Below are 11425 nucleotides of genomic sequence, written 5' to 3'. Positions count from 1 at the left end.
CCTACCTGACGTGGAAATGTACCAAATACTCAGTACATTTGAAAACAACTGCGAAAAAAATCGCAAGTTGTTCTCGGGTGGGATTCGAACCCACGATCTCCAGATCACTAGCCTGGCATCATACCTCTTAACTAGACCACCGAGCTTGCGCCTGATGGCCAGGGTTGAATTCGAGTCTAAGTAAGCAGCGGGTACTGCAGTGTTGATAGTAATTGTTATTTTCGTGATGGAATAATAGACAATAACTGGATTTGCGTCAGGAGAAACATGTATAGGTGTAATTTTGCCCTACCTGACTTGGAAATGTACTATACTATCTTACTAAGCTATCTTTTTTTTTGAGAGAGAAAAAAGATATATAAAATTCAAAATTATAATACTAACTTAAAATTCAAAAAAGGAAATATATTCTTATAGTTTTTGCATTGACCATTAGATTAGTCAATTTTTTTTTTTTGAACTGAATTGATTTTATCTTTATGTCATTAAAATTTTATTATAACATATTTTATCATTTAAAATTAAATGCAAAATCTTGTTTCAATTATATTTTTTAGGTCCTTTTAGGTTTTACCACTTACCTATACTGTACTATACCTTTTATTAATAATACTTGAATGTTTGCATATCCATTTTATATATACCTTTCTCTCCTAATCTACATCTTTTTAGTGGTTTACTTTCATAACTTTTGACCTTTGACATTGACTTTATCACTGACACCTTGATCAAACAGAATTATTTTCACCTGTTACAAATGTCTTTCCATTTTATTTTTATTGGTAATATTATTTTTCTATTTATTTTGGTACTTAGCTTACCTTCTGTTAAAATATGATTATCATTTTTGTGTTTTATATTGTTTTTATTTTTTCAAATTTTGCTACTTTAAATATATATCACCTTGCTTGGCCTTGATGAAACACCTTCTTGCATTTAAATGCTTTTTCATCTCAGATTATTTGTATTTTTCATTGTATTTAATCTGTTATAGAGTTAAAGATGTATTGTTGCATGCAAAATACCCAAAAGGGTTCATGAAAATCATTTTTTAAATTAACTTGCTCATTGTGAAGTAACTTATAAATTATAAGCTTGAACATGAATGTACAATATTTTTTTAAAAATGTTTACTGATAATTTTACAACAAAAAATGATGGAAACACTTCCAGTCACTAAAAGTGTTTTATCATTTTATTATCATTATAATCCAGTAGAAATAAACAGGGTACGATACTGTTAATTTTGCAGGGAAAAATCGCTAGGAAACTAGGTACGCTGAATCATAACTAGACGCATAATACATTGATTATAATATTAAGATTAGGTCAAAGCCTAATTTTTCTGTGAAATCTGCGCATAAAAATCAGCCCTTATTTTCCGGAATGCGTGGATGGATTTCTAGACCTAATTTTTGTTCAGATTATATAATTCCCCACACAGATTTTAGTATACAGTCTGGTCTAATCAGGGTACACATATTTTAATTCAATAATTTTTATGCTTAAGTTAATATTTTGTATGTTACTACAAGATGATCAAGTTAATTCCATAGTTATTTTTTGTCATTTTCAGGGGACAGTACATCTTGAAAATAAGTATATTTTCCATTCTATTTCAAATTCTAGGTCACATGACAGCTTTACTGAAGATAGTGATGGTGTGCTAGTGCCAAATCCTGGATCAAACTATGCTTCTCAAAGGTTGGTGTTTCAGGACCTCGGTCAAGGAGTGTTGAATAATGCTTTTCAAGGTAGGCACATCTTGTGGTAAATGATAAAATATTTTTATTCATTAAAACAATGTCATGTTATTAATTCAAAGTAATTTTTATTATCAAAGACACAGTGAATCACACATGGAAAAACACATTTACAGATCAGTCCTAAGTTTGATAAAACCATTTCCAAGAGATAGGGTTAATTAAAAATATCAGTAAATAATTTATTAAAAATAATAGCCTAATATTTACTTTATATGAATTATATTATAAACAAACCTAAGATGTATATTTTTATATTGAATATTTTTTTTCATGTTCATTGTCTATTTTTCTCTTTTATCTGTATATTTATTTATATTTAATGTTGTTAAGCTCTTGTTGGTTTCTTATATAATTTTTTTCTTATTTTTTGCTAATGCTTTTTTGCCTTTTTTTTTGTCTTTTTGTTTTCTTTATTTTATCCTACAATGTTGCAGTAAATAAATAAAATAAACTTTCGTAACACATATAATTTGATTTTGCTGCACTTAGTATACACATTGCCAGCAGACTTCTGATAAAAATCAGGTCAAACATTGCTGGAATAGAATGAAAGTTCTACAGTCTGTCAAATTCAAGAGATTTAAACTTAAAAGGTCACGTAGCAAATGATAGGCTGAATGATTAGGCAAAAATTACATGGGTATTATAAAACCTGTTAATACTATTAATTTTCATATGTATAGGAAGAAACAAATATCGTTGTTTGCTTACAGGTTTCAATTGTTCTTTGTTTGCTTATGGTCAGACTGGGTCTGGAAAGTCTTACTCCATGGTGGGGTATGGCCCAAACAAGTAAGTTCATTATTTTTTTTATTTGCCATAGTTTTAAGTAAGCCCTCTATGATAGATTAGGAAGAAATTGAATGTCATTTTTTGTATGGATTGGATCAGAACTTAGAACAATAACATCCAATCAGAATCTGTTTAAGACTGGCGTAACAATAGCCACCGCCTTAAAAAACAGTATAACGTAGGATGTAGTGACGTCATGTTAAATTATTTGCGCATGTCTGAACATTGTGCGTTACGTTCTCTTTTGAAATCTGGAACGACCAAACCTACATTAAGACCACAATAAGAACTGTGTTGTATTAAGGATTTGTGTGTCAGTCTTTAATTGTGTTTGTGAAACCTCCATGTACACGTAAAACATCAAAATTAGTGTACTGTGGAATGTATAATGTGCGTAACGACCGTTACATACATGTCAAGTTTGAGAGAAGTGCTGGCTTGAGATTTTGCCACTGGAGGGATGGCAATAGGCGTGGGTCCAGGGCTCTCATAGGGCCTGGAAAATTTGTTTTGCCTAAGTGCTCCCTGGTGCTCTGTAGGGGTCACACAATGTGCAGAGTAATAGGTCAAATTTGAACACAAAAAACACATAACAGCAGTAGTGTTTGAAAAAAGTAGCGTGTGCGCCTGGCCTAATATTTATTATAAGATAATATAAGATTACTTTTTTTGCGATAAGATGCGTAAAAAGCGAGAGAATGTACGTGGCTGGCAGAGGGCTTGAGATGGTGTCAAAAACCTGGGGTCTCCCGCCGGATGTGAGAGACATGGTAGGCATGCAGTTACAGATGAGTGAATTCGTTCTACGTTCCTGTTCTATATATTCTCAACCAAAAGCTCCCTATTTATAGTTACAGTAAACTATAAAGATCCATCTGTATATGTTTTAGCAATAATGTTTGTTTACATGCCATGGCATGACATTTGACGTGGTAGTCATAGTGACGTGGTAGTCATATTTTAACTCAGTTCACTGTTAAGAGACAGCTTATAAATTTTACAACAAACTTATGACTACATTTAGCGACTTCAGCTGTCAATGCTAGACAAATTACGACTCTTAAGTATGGCATTGTTGATTTTCTTTTGATTGATTGTGTATGCCTATACTTGTTGTTGTTGGTTTTCAGTCGTCTATTCTGTATCGATGTATACTTCCATTGGATGTCCAATTTTTGCATATTTTTTTTCTGTAAATTAAATGAAACATGAGATTGAAGTACTGTAGTGTGAAAAGATAGTAATGCTTTTAAATAATAAATTAAATTTCTGTTTTCAGAGGAATTGTTCCAATTACTTGTGATGAATTATTTAAAACAATGGCAGCTGGCAGCCAAGATGTTGTAAGTTTTTTTTATAAAGTAATTTAATTATAGCAGTGGTAGCTACTATAATATTAATAATAATATTTAACATAGCATAGATATGACTAGTTCACAGCACAAATGCACCAGTATTGGCACCTGTAGCAATTGACACAGTGGTTGCATCTCGCGGTCTCTCAACTTTGAGGTCAGAGGTTCGAACATCTCTGTGAATATTGCCAAGTCTTCATCTGCATTAATTTGCAATCATTACTAGAAGTACTCCCCAGAGAGTCAAAGAGATGGCACTTTTCACTGGTTTGATGACCAGGCACAAGGTGTGATATAAATCCCTATATTATTATTTAGAAACAGTGAAAGGACACAAGTGAAATGCCCAGCTAGGGCTAGAATTAAACCGAACTCAAAGTTCAGAGGCCGAACCGCAACTGCTACACCAACCATTTCCATTGATGCAGTAGATTCTACAGTATTAATAAGAATACTTAATCCTTTCTTAAAAAGGTACTATAATTTTTCATATGAATAACTATAGAATTAGAAGCGACATAGTGCCAAGATTTGCCAAATTTATGCCAAATAAGATTGGCAAGTTCTTTGCCAGAATTGGTAGGATCCTGTCACAGGATTAACAGGGTCTGTGCTATGATTGGCAGGATTTATGCCACGACCTGGTAGGATCTGACAGTGCCTTTTTATAGGCAGGATCCTTTCATATGATTAACAGGATCATGTGTTAGAGTTGATAGAATTTGTGACATTATAGGTAGGATCTCTGCAAGGAATGGCAGCATCTGTGCCAAGATTGGCTGGGTCTTTGCCAAGATTGGTAGGATCTGTGACACAAGATTGGTAGGATCTGTGTCAGAGACAGAGAAAGGTCAGAACTACAAAAGAGTTGTTAGGCTGTGTTACATCCCAAGCTTCACTGCACCGTCTCAATAAAAATTGACCAAAAAGCACTGATGCAAGTCTAACCATGCTATAAACATTCACTCACTCTCTGGAATACTTGTAAATGCATGCATATGATTTGGAGTACTGTATCTGACTGTATCAGAGTTTAATATTGATAAAAGACAAATTAGTCACATTCACATTCTTTCTATAGGAAATTGAAAATCTATCCTGTGATACTGTAGGTTACTGGGGAATTGGCCAGTGGTGGTGCTAATAACCTCTGTCACTCCCCCACCCTAGACCCCCACTATGAGGTCATGTGTTCCATGTACCCATGACTCTCATAGGCTACCTCCTGTAAGGAATACTGGTTCCAAGCTTGTACAGTATATCATGACAATCTGACGATGAAGTTATAGTTCTTAATTCTGGATTCTGACCACTTACAGTAATGGATGGAAATTCTATATTAAACATCTAACCATATTCTATTGAATATAGTTACTTGATTCTCCTTCCACAGCCAACACCAGCCAGCATGGTAAAATACATTTTCTTGCATTTTTTGAATGATGTATGGTGTGATCAAGATGATTCAACCAAAGAACGCTTATCTTGGGACATTAAAGGTTATAACTCTGGCATCAACATTCTACTCACCGCACGCCCCCTACATTCTTGACTGAGTCTAACATACCCTATCGTCACAAAAAAAAACCATAGCAATTAAACCATAATTTATTAATATTGTACCCAAGCGCGTGTCAGTTGCCATGATAAGCCTGTGGTTCATGACACTCACTTCATGTTTTCTGTATCTACTCAAATGTTCGTTTTGTGCACCTTAGTCCAACTTTTTCAAAATGACAGTTAAATATGATATAAGAACGAAAATTTTTATAAAAATTTTAAATTTTCATTTGATATAACTTTTCATTTTGTTGGTCAGTTTTCACAAATCAAATTATACTTTAACACGTTGGCTGCCAGTGGCGAGTATACTCGCCCACAGGGTGTTGCTGAGGGCACCAGGAACGAGTATACTCGTCAAAATCGGGGGAACATTCTAGCGTTTATAACTTCTTTATTATACAATGTAGGACCACAGACTCAACGGCTGGTAGTTCGGGGAAGATACACCTAGATGATAACATACAATATGTATGTTTGTTTTGTTATGTTGCTGGTAGTACACTCGAGCGGTACAAGTGGGGGCGCCCTTTGAACATATGCCAACCCATGCAAAAAGAGGACGAGATAACTCGCACTTGTCTTAGTCAGTAAAAAGTTCTATCACAGTGCCATCAACGAGTATACTCGCCCCCTAATATTTTCCTGCCAATTTATTAGACACATTATTTTGATGATATATGACTAGATAAAATGTCAAAAAAGTATGTTTGTACATGTAATCTTGGTTTGGCACACGGGAAGGAACCATAAAAAAGGGTCTGGCAGTCAACGTGTTAAAGGTGCACTTAACAATCTCATGGTCAAAAGAATTCAGATGTAACAGACATTTTGAAGTACCCATAATTAATAAAATAGTAACGCCATAAAACATATAGCATGCATAGACTAATAATTGACGGCTTTACTCGCAACTAGTATCGGATTGTTGATGCGACAGTTGAGATCAGCGCACACACTATGTTCGCGATTGGAGATAAGCGTCCTTTTGTTGAATTGCCTTGGGGTTGAAAGTATTTTCAGTTTTACTTCTGGTCACTCTTCTACTTTTACCCAGTGTGGTCACTTCATTGCATCAACCTGACAAGCATGAGTTTGTTTTTGAATTAAAGATTTTATTTGTTTTTCTTACTGGAAGTGATGTTTGCAAAGCAGATTTGGGTAGTGACATAACTAAATAAGTTTAATTTCATTTGAAAATAGTGTTTTATGCAAAGCATTTAACAGCAAACTTGCTCTACTATAAACATGCTCCAAATATGACTTGTTTTAAAGCTTTCTTTCTTAAATGAAATCTGCCATAATTTACCATTTTATTTGCACTGATGATAGCTTTTAATATTGATCATGGAAATAAAACCATCTATTTTGACTAACCAATACATTATGCATGTATATCCATAGCCATTTTTTATGTATGAAATGATACTACAAATGCTGTGTTTTTGTTTTATATATTCACACTTTGACAATAGCTAACATTTGTTTTCGTTTTCCAGTACAAAAACACTACTTTGCGCATGATTGGCCAGAGGGCATTCTTAAGTACCGTATATAATCTTAATGGTTCCAAATTCCATCATTAAAGTAACATATCAGTAATGATAACATAATTACAAACATAAATATCACATAAAGACAACATAATATGTTTAACAGTTGCTATTAAAGTGCTACTCAGATTTCATAGCTGTCATTATTCGTGGGGAACTATTTTTTTCCAAATCAATAATACTTTATTCATGTATTACAAATGTTACAACTAGTGCATGATTAAAGCCAAGCTCAGGAGGAACAAGACAAATTATGATATGTTATACACTGATTTTTCTGAGACACAAAACGGTTGTTTGACGAAAAACTTGGTAATGGTTAATGATATACAGATTTTTGAATATTTAAAATCTGGGTGAAAAGTTGGAAAATGGGTGGTATACTTTCCCCCAGTTTTTAAATATTAAAAAATCTGTATCTCATTAATCGTTCCCGAGTTTTTTGTCAAACACACATTTTTTTTTTTTCAAGAAACATCCTTTTTTTGTCTTTGGTTATAAAACATTAAAAAATATATTACTACAGAGCCTGGCTTTAAGTACTACAGCACAAATTATATATGGAATTATGTATGAAGTTTATTTCATATAATTTTGTGTTGAGTGTACAATTTTTTCAATATGCATTATTAGCATAAACATGAATAGTTTTGTTTATAGAAATATCCTCTTGCCATTTTTTAAATACCATTAATCATTGCACTTATTTAATTAAATCTGTTATTATTATTATTTTTATTATTATTATTATTATTATTATTATTATTATTATTATTATTATTATTATTTATTATTATTATTGAGAATTAGAGCAGTGGAGAGCTGCATTATTATCCAGGTTCTCTACCAACTCTCTTTAAGGAGGAGAATGTGGTTGTGAAGAAAACCCTGACATGTTTGCTAAGATTAAGCTACATCATTTCATTTTACTAGGTTTATAAAACGTTCAATATTAATAAGTTTAATTATACTTCTTCCCTCAGAAATACCAAGTTACGTTCTCCATGTTGGAGATTTACAACGAGCAAGTTCGTGACCTGCTGCAGAAGAACAATCCGAAGGGAGGCTTAGCGGTGCGACAGAACCCTAAACTGGGTCTGTTCTACGTTGTCAATTTAAAGAGTGTTGCTGTTGGTAGCTATGCTGAAATTGAGAAGAGGATAGAAGAAGGTAAGAATATTAGGCTCTTTAGCTGATTGTTTAAAGCCCCATTCCTGGCAAAATTTCACTAAAAAAAAAGAATTTTTTTTAGAAAAAATGAATATGCATTACTCTAATTATTATAAACCATGGAAAAATATTGACATAAATTTTAGTTCTACGCAAAAAGATTTAAAAAAAAAAGAAATAGCGACTATTTCTCATAGGAGATTACCATTTGCTCGATGACTTCTTTGTTATTTTGCAAATTCAAAGGTTGTAGATTGCATTCTCGGGAATGCTCTCACTTTTGTGTATACTTTATAGTCAATAATATATTGCACCATTTCTAATGAAATTTGTTTTAGTGCTTCGCATCTCACACACTGCAGTCAATCGAGAAGGCCTGAGATATGTTTGTTTAATTGTCAAAATCTCTGTCAATAATTTTTTTTAACAAATTTGAAATAATTGCAATGGAATAATATATTTCACAAGTGTCAATACTAGCAACTGAAAATATCATTTTTATGTCTGATAACAAAACCTAAATTGAGGTAAGGCAAGGCCCTAGCCTAGCAGTGTTGGATAGGCTAATGTTTCCAGCGCCTACTATATTTCTTCACAGACCTATCACAAAATCAAACATACAAAATTCATCCTTGTTATATTAATTTAATTATTTTACATTTTTTTCATGTTTGGGAATGTCTAAATTCAGTTAATCTAGCAATTTCTATTGTATATTTATAAATCTCTATAACATATATAAAAAATTTTTTAACAACTGAATTTTTGGGGCTTTAATTAGCAGATTCAGAATAAAGAGAGGATGGCTTTTGCATGCTTATCTTCAAGTAAAAACACCTGATGATTGGAGTAGCAGTCTTAAGGGTTTAGAAGTCCTCTGAAGTGTATCACAGATTGTCATCTTTTCATCAGCCTTTCTGCTCAACAGTAATTAGATGTTGGATATAGTGGCAGATCTTGAATCAGGAGCTTAATTGGACTTTAGATTGTCTCCTCTATGAGTTTGAATGATTTAAAAACTTTTCCACATTAAATAATTGTTTGCTATGATTTGAAAATTGGTGATCTTATTTTTGCAGGTACTGCCAACAGAACTGTAGCCTCCACCAACATGAACGCAACTAGTAGTCGTGCTCACACGGTTGTTACAATAGTGTTTGATCAAATCGCAAAAAATGAATCTGGACAGGAGACTAAGAAATCAAGTGTTATAAACCTGGTCGATTTAGCAGGTAAAATTTTGTAAAAGTTTGCCAACATTTATATATTTGAACTACATGATTATTCATCTAGGTGATATGGATTCATTTCTGAATATTTTCACTATTACCAATTTATCCAGCAAACACAAAACGTTCTTATAATGCTCGCAAAATTTGTTTTTTTTAGGTATGTCACAAAGTAACTTTCACACAACATTGCAGGAACGTTTAAACATTATGTAGTTGAGATATTATGTTATAAGTATGTATTTATGGTTCTACAAAATGTCATTTTCAACACCAATGTGTAACGTTATTATAATGTAATAATGTTTGCTAGGGTATTTTATAACTTGCCAAGGACCTCGGGACCCTCTAAGTATTTGAATTGTAGTAGTTTTCTTTTAGGGTTAAAGTTTTACTCTTTTTATATAAGATAGGAATTTTTTTTTATAAATACAGTACAACAGTTTATGTCTTTACAGTGGCCCCACATTTTCAATTATTGTTGTTTATCATTTGCAGGTAGTGAACGTGCAGACAGCACAGGAGCAACTGGTGATAGGCTTAAAGAGGGTGCAAACATTAACAAGTCTTTATCTGCACTTGGCAATGTCATATCAGTAAGAAAACTTAATTCTGTCATATACTTTCTGTTTGAAGCAGTCCCATTAAACATAAATTGGTCTCTATGTAAAACAAATTGAATTTATTAATAATTTGTCTTTTTGTCTGAGCGTGCTCGACCTACATAAATAGTAGTTTGTAAGAAAATATATGAAATTAGAATATTGGCAAATAGGGTACAGAAATTAAAAAATATGAAGATAGATACTTTACTCAATTTGATCAATTTTTAAGAATTCACATATGTAATAGAGCCAGAGATTCCCCAATGGGGTTCCAAAGTCCCTGATGAGGGGGTGTCCAGGGTTCACACAGTGTCAATATATCTGTATTGCTTGACACATTTCTGTATTTTGTCTAGGCCCTAGCAGACTTATCAATGGGCAAGAAGAAAATCATGGTTCCATACAGAGACTCTGTCCTCACCAAGCTTCTACAGAATGCACTCGGTGGTAATAGGTAAGGTCATTCATAGCCTAAGATTACCGTATATATTTCTGTAAAACAAAATTACTTTTCCAACAGAATTTCAAGACGGTATCTCAAACATGAAGCTGAAATGAATAGGCCCTTTTTAAAATCTAAAAAAAAAAAAGATAACATCAAAACCTAGAATTTAGTATTTAGTAAAGCCAGTTTACAAATGCAGCATAATGAAAATGAGCAACAAATAAACCATGAAAAAAATTGAAAATATATATGGCTTTGTAAGATTAATATGTCCTAATACCTCTCAAAATGGAGTATTAATTTTTATTTTATTCAAGATAGATTTAGATTTATTTATTTATTTATTTCAAACCCCACATGTAAAGTAATCACCAGTTGCAGGTTTGTGAATATCTACAAACAAAAAAATAAAACAATATAATACAGGAATATTTAGAATTTAAAAAATGAAAATGATTATGTTTATTGTAATGTCAAAACTTTAATATATTTAAAATTTCATAAAGCACTACACAAAACAGAAAAAAATGTAAAATACGTACAAGGTTATTGGTAGATGAGTACAGTATTAGAAAAGTATTGAAGATGCCAAAAGTGACAGATGTGAGATCTTTGTACTTATCTTTTCCATATTAAAAGATGTGGTCATTCGGAAGAGTAAATGCAAATTAAATTTTGATATCTTATTTTCTTCACAGTAAAACTGTTATGATTGCAGCCTTATCACCTGCTGACATTAACTACGATGAAACGCTAGGTACGTTGCGGTATGCCGACAGAGCAAAGAAAATAAAAAACAAAGCTGTAGTCAATGAAAATCCAATGGATAAACTCATCCGAGAATTGCGCGAAGAAAATGAAAAACTGAAGAAATCACTTACAGGAGGGATAAGTACAGATAACAGTGGAATGACTCCAGAAGGTAGGTACTATAAGACCAGGTAAAAATC

At 32.6% G+C, this 11425-nt stretch overlaps 1 pseudogene; it reads left to right on the top strand.

The window, feature by feature from the left end:
- LOC117115935 overlaps positions 1-11425 on the top strand; it is a 49593-nt pseudogene that overhangs the window by 18510 nt on the left and 19658 nt on the right.

This window comes from Anneissia japonica, unplaced genomic scaffold (assembly GCF_011630105.1).
Source record: "Anneissia japonica isolate Jap-2015-1 unplaced genomic scaffold, ASM1163010v1 scaffold27830_len515607_cov181, whole genome shotgun sequence".
Classification (NCBI taxonomy): Eukaryota; Metazoa; Echinodermata; class Crinoidea; order Comatulida; family Comatulidae; genus Anneissia; species Anneissia japonica.
This window is presented reverse-complemented; position numbering and strand designations above follow the sequence as displayed.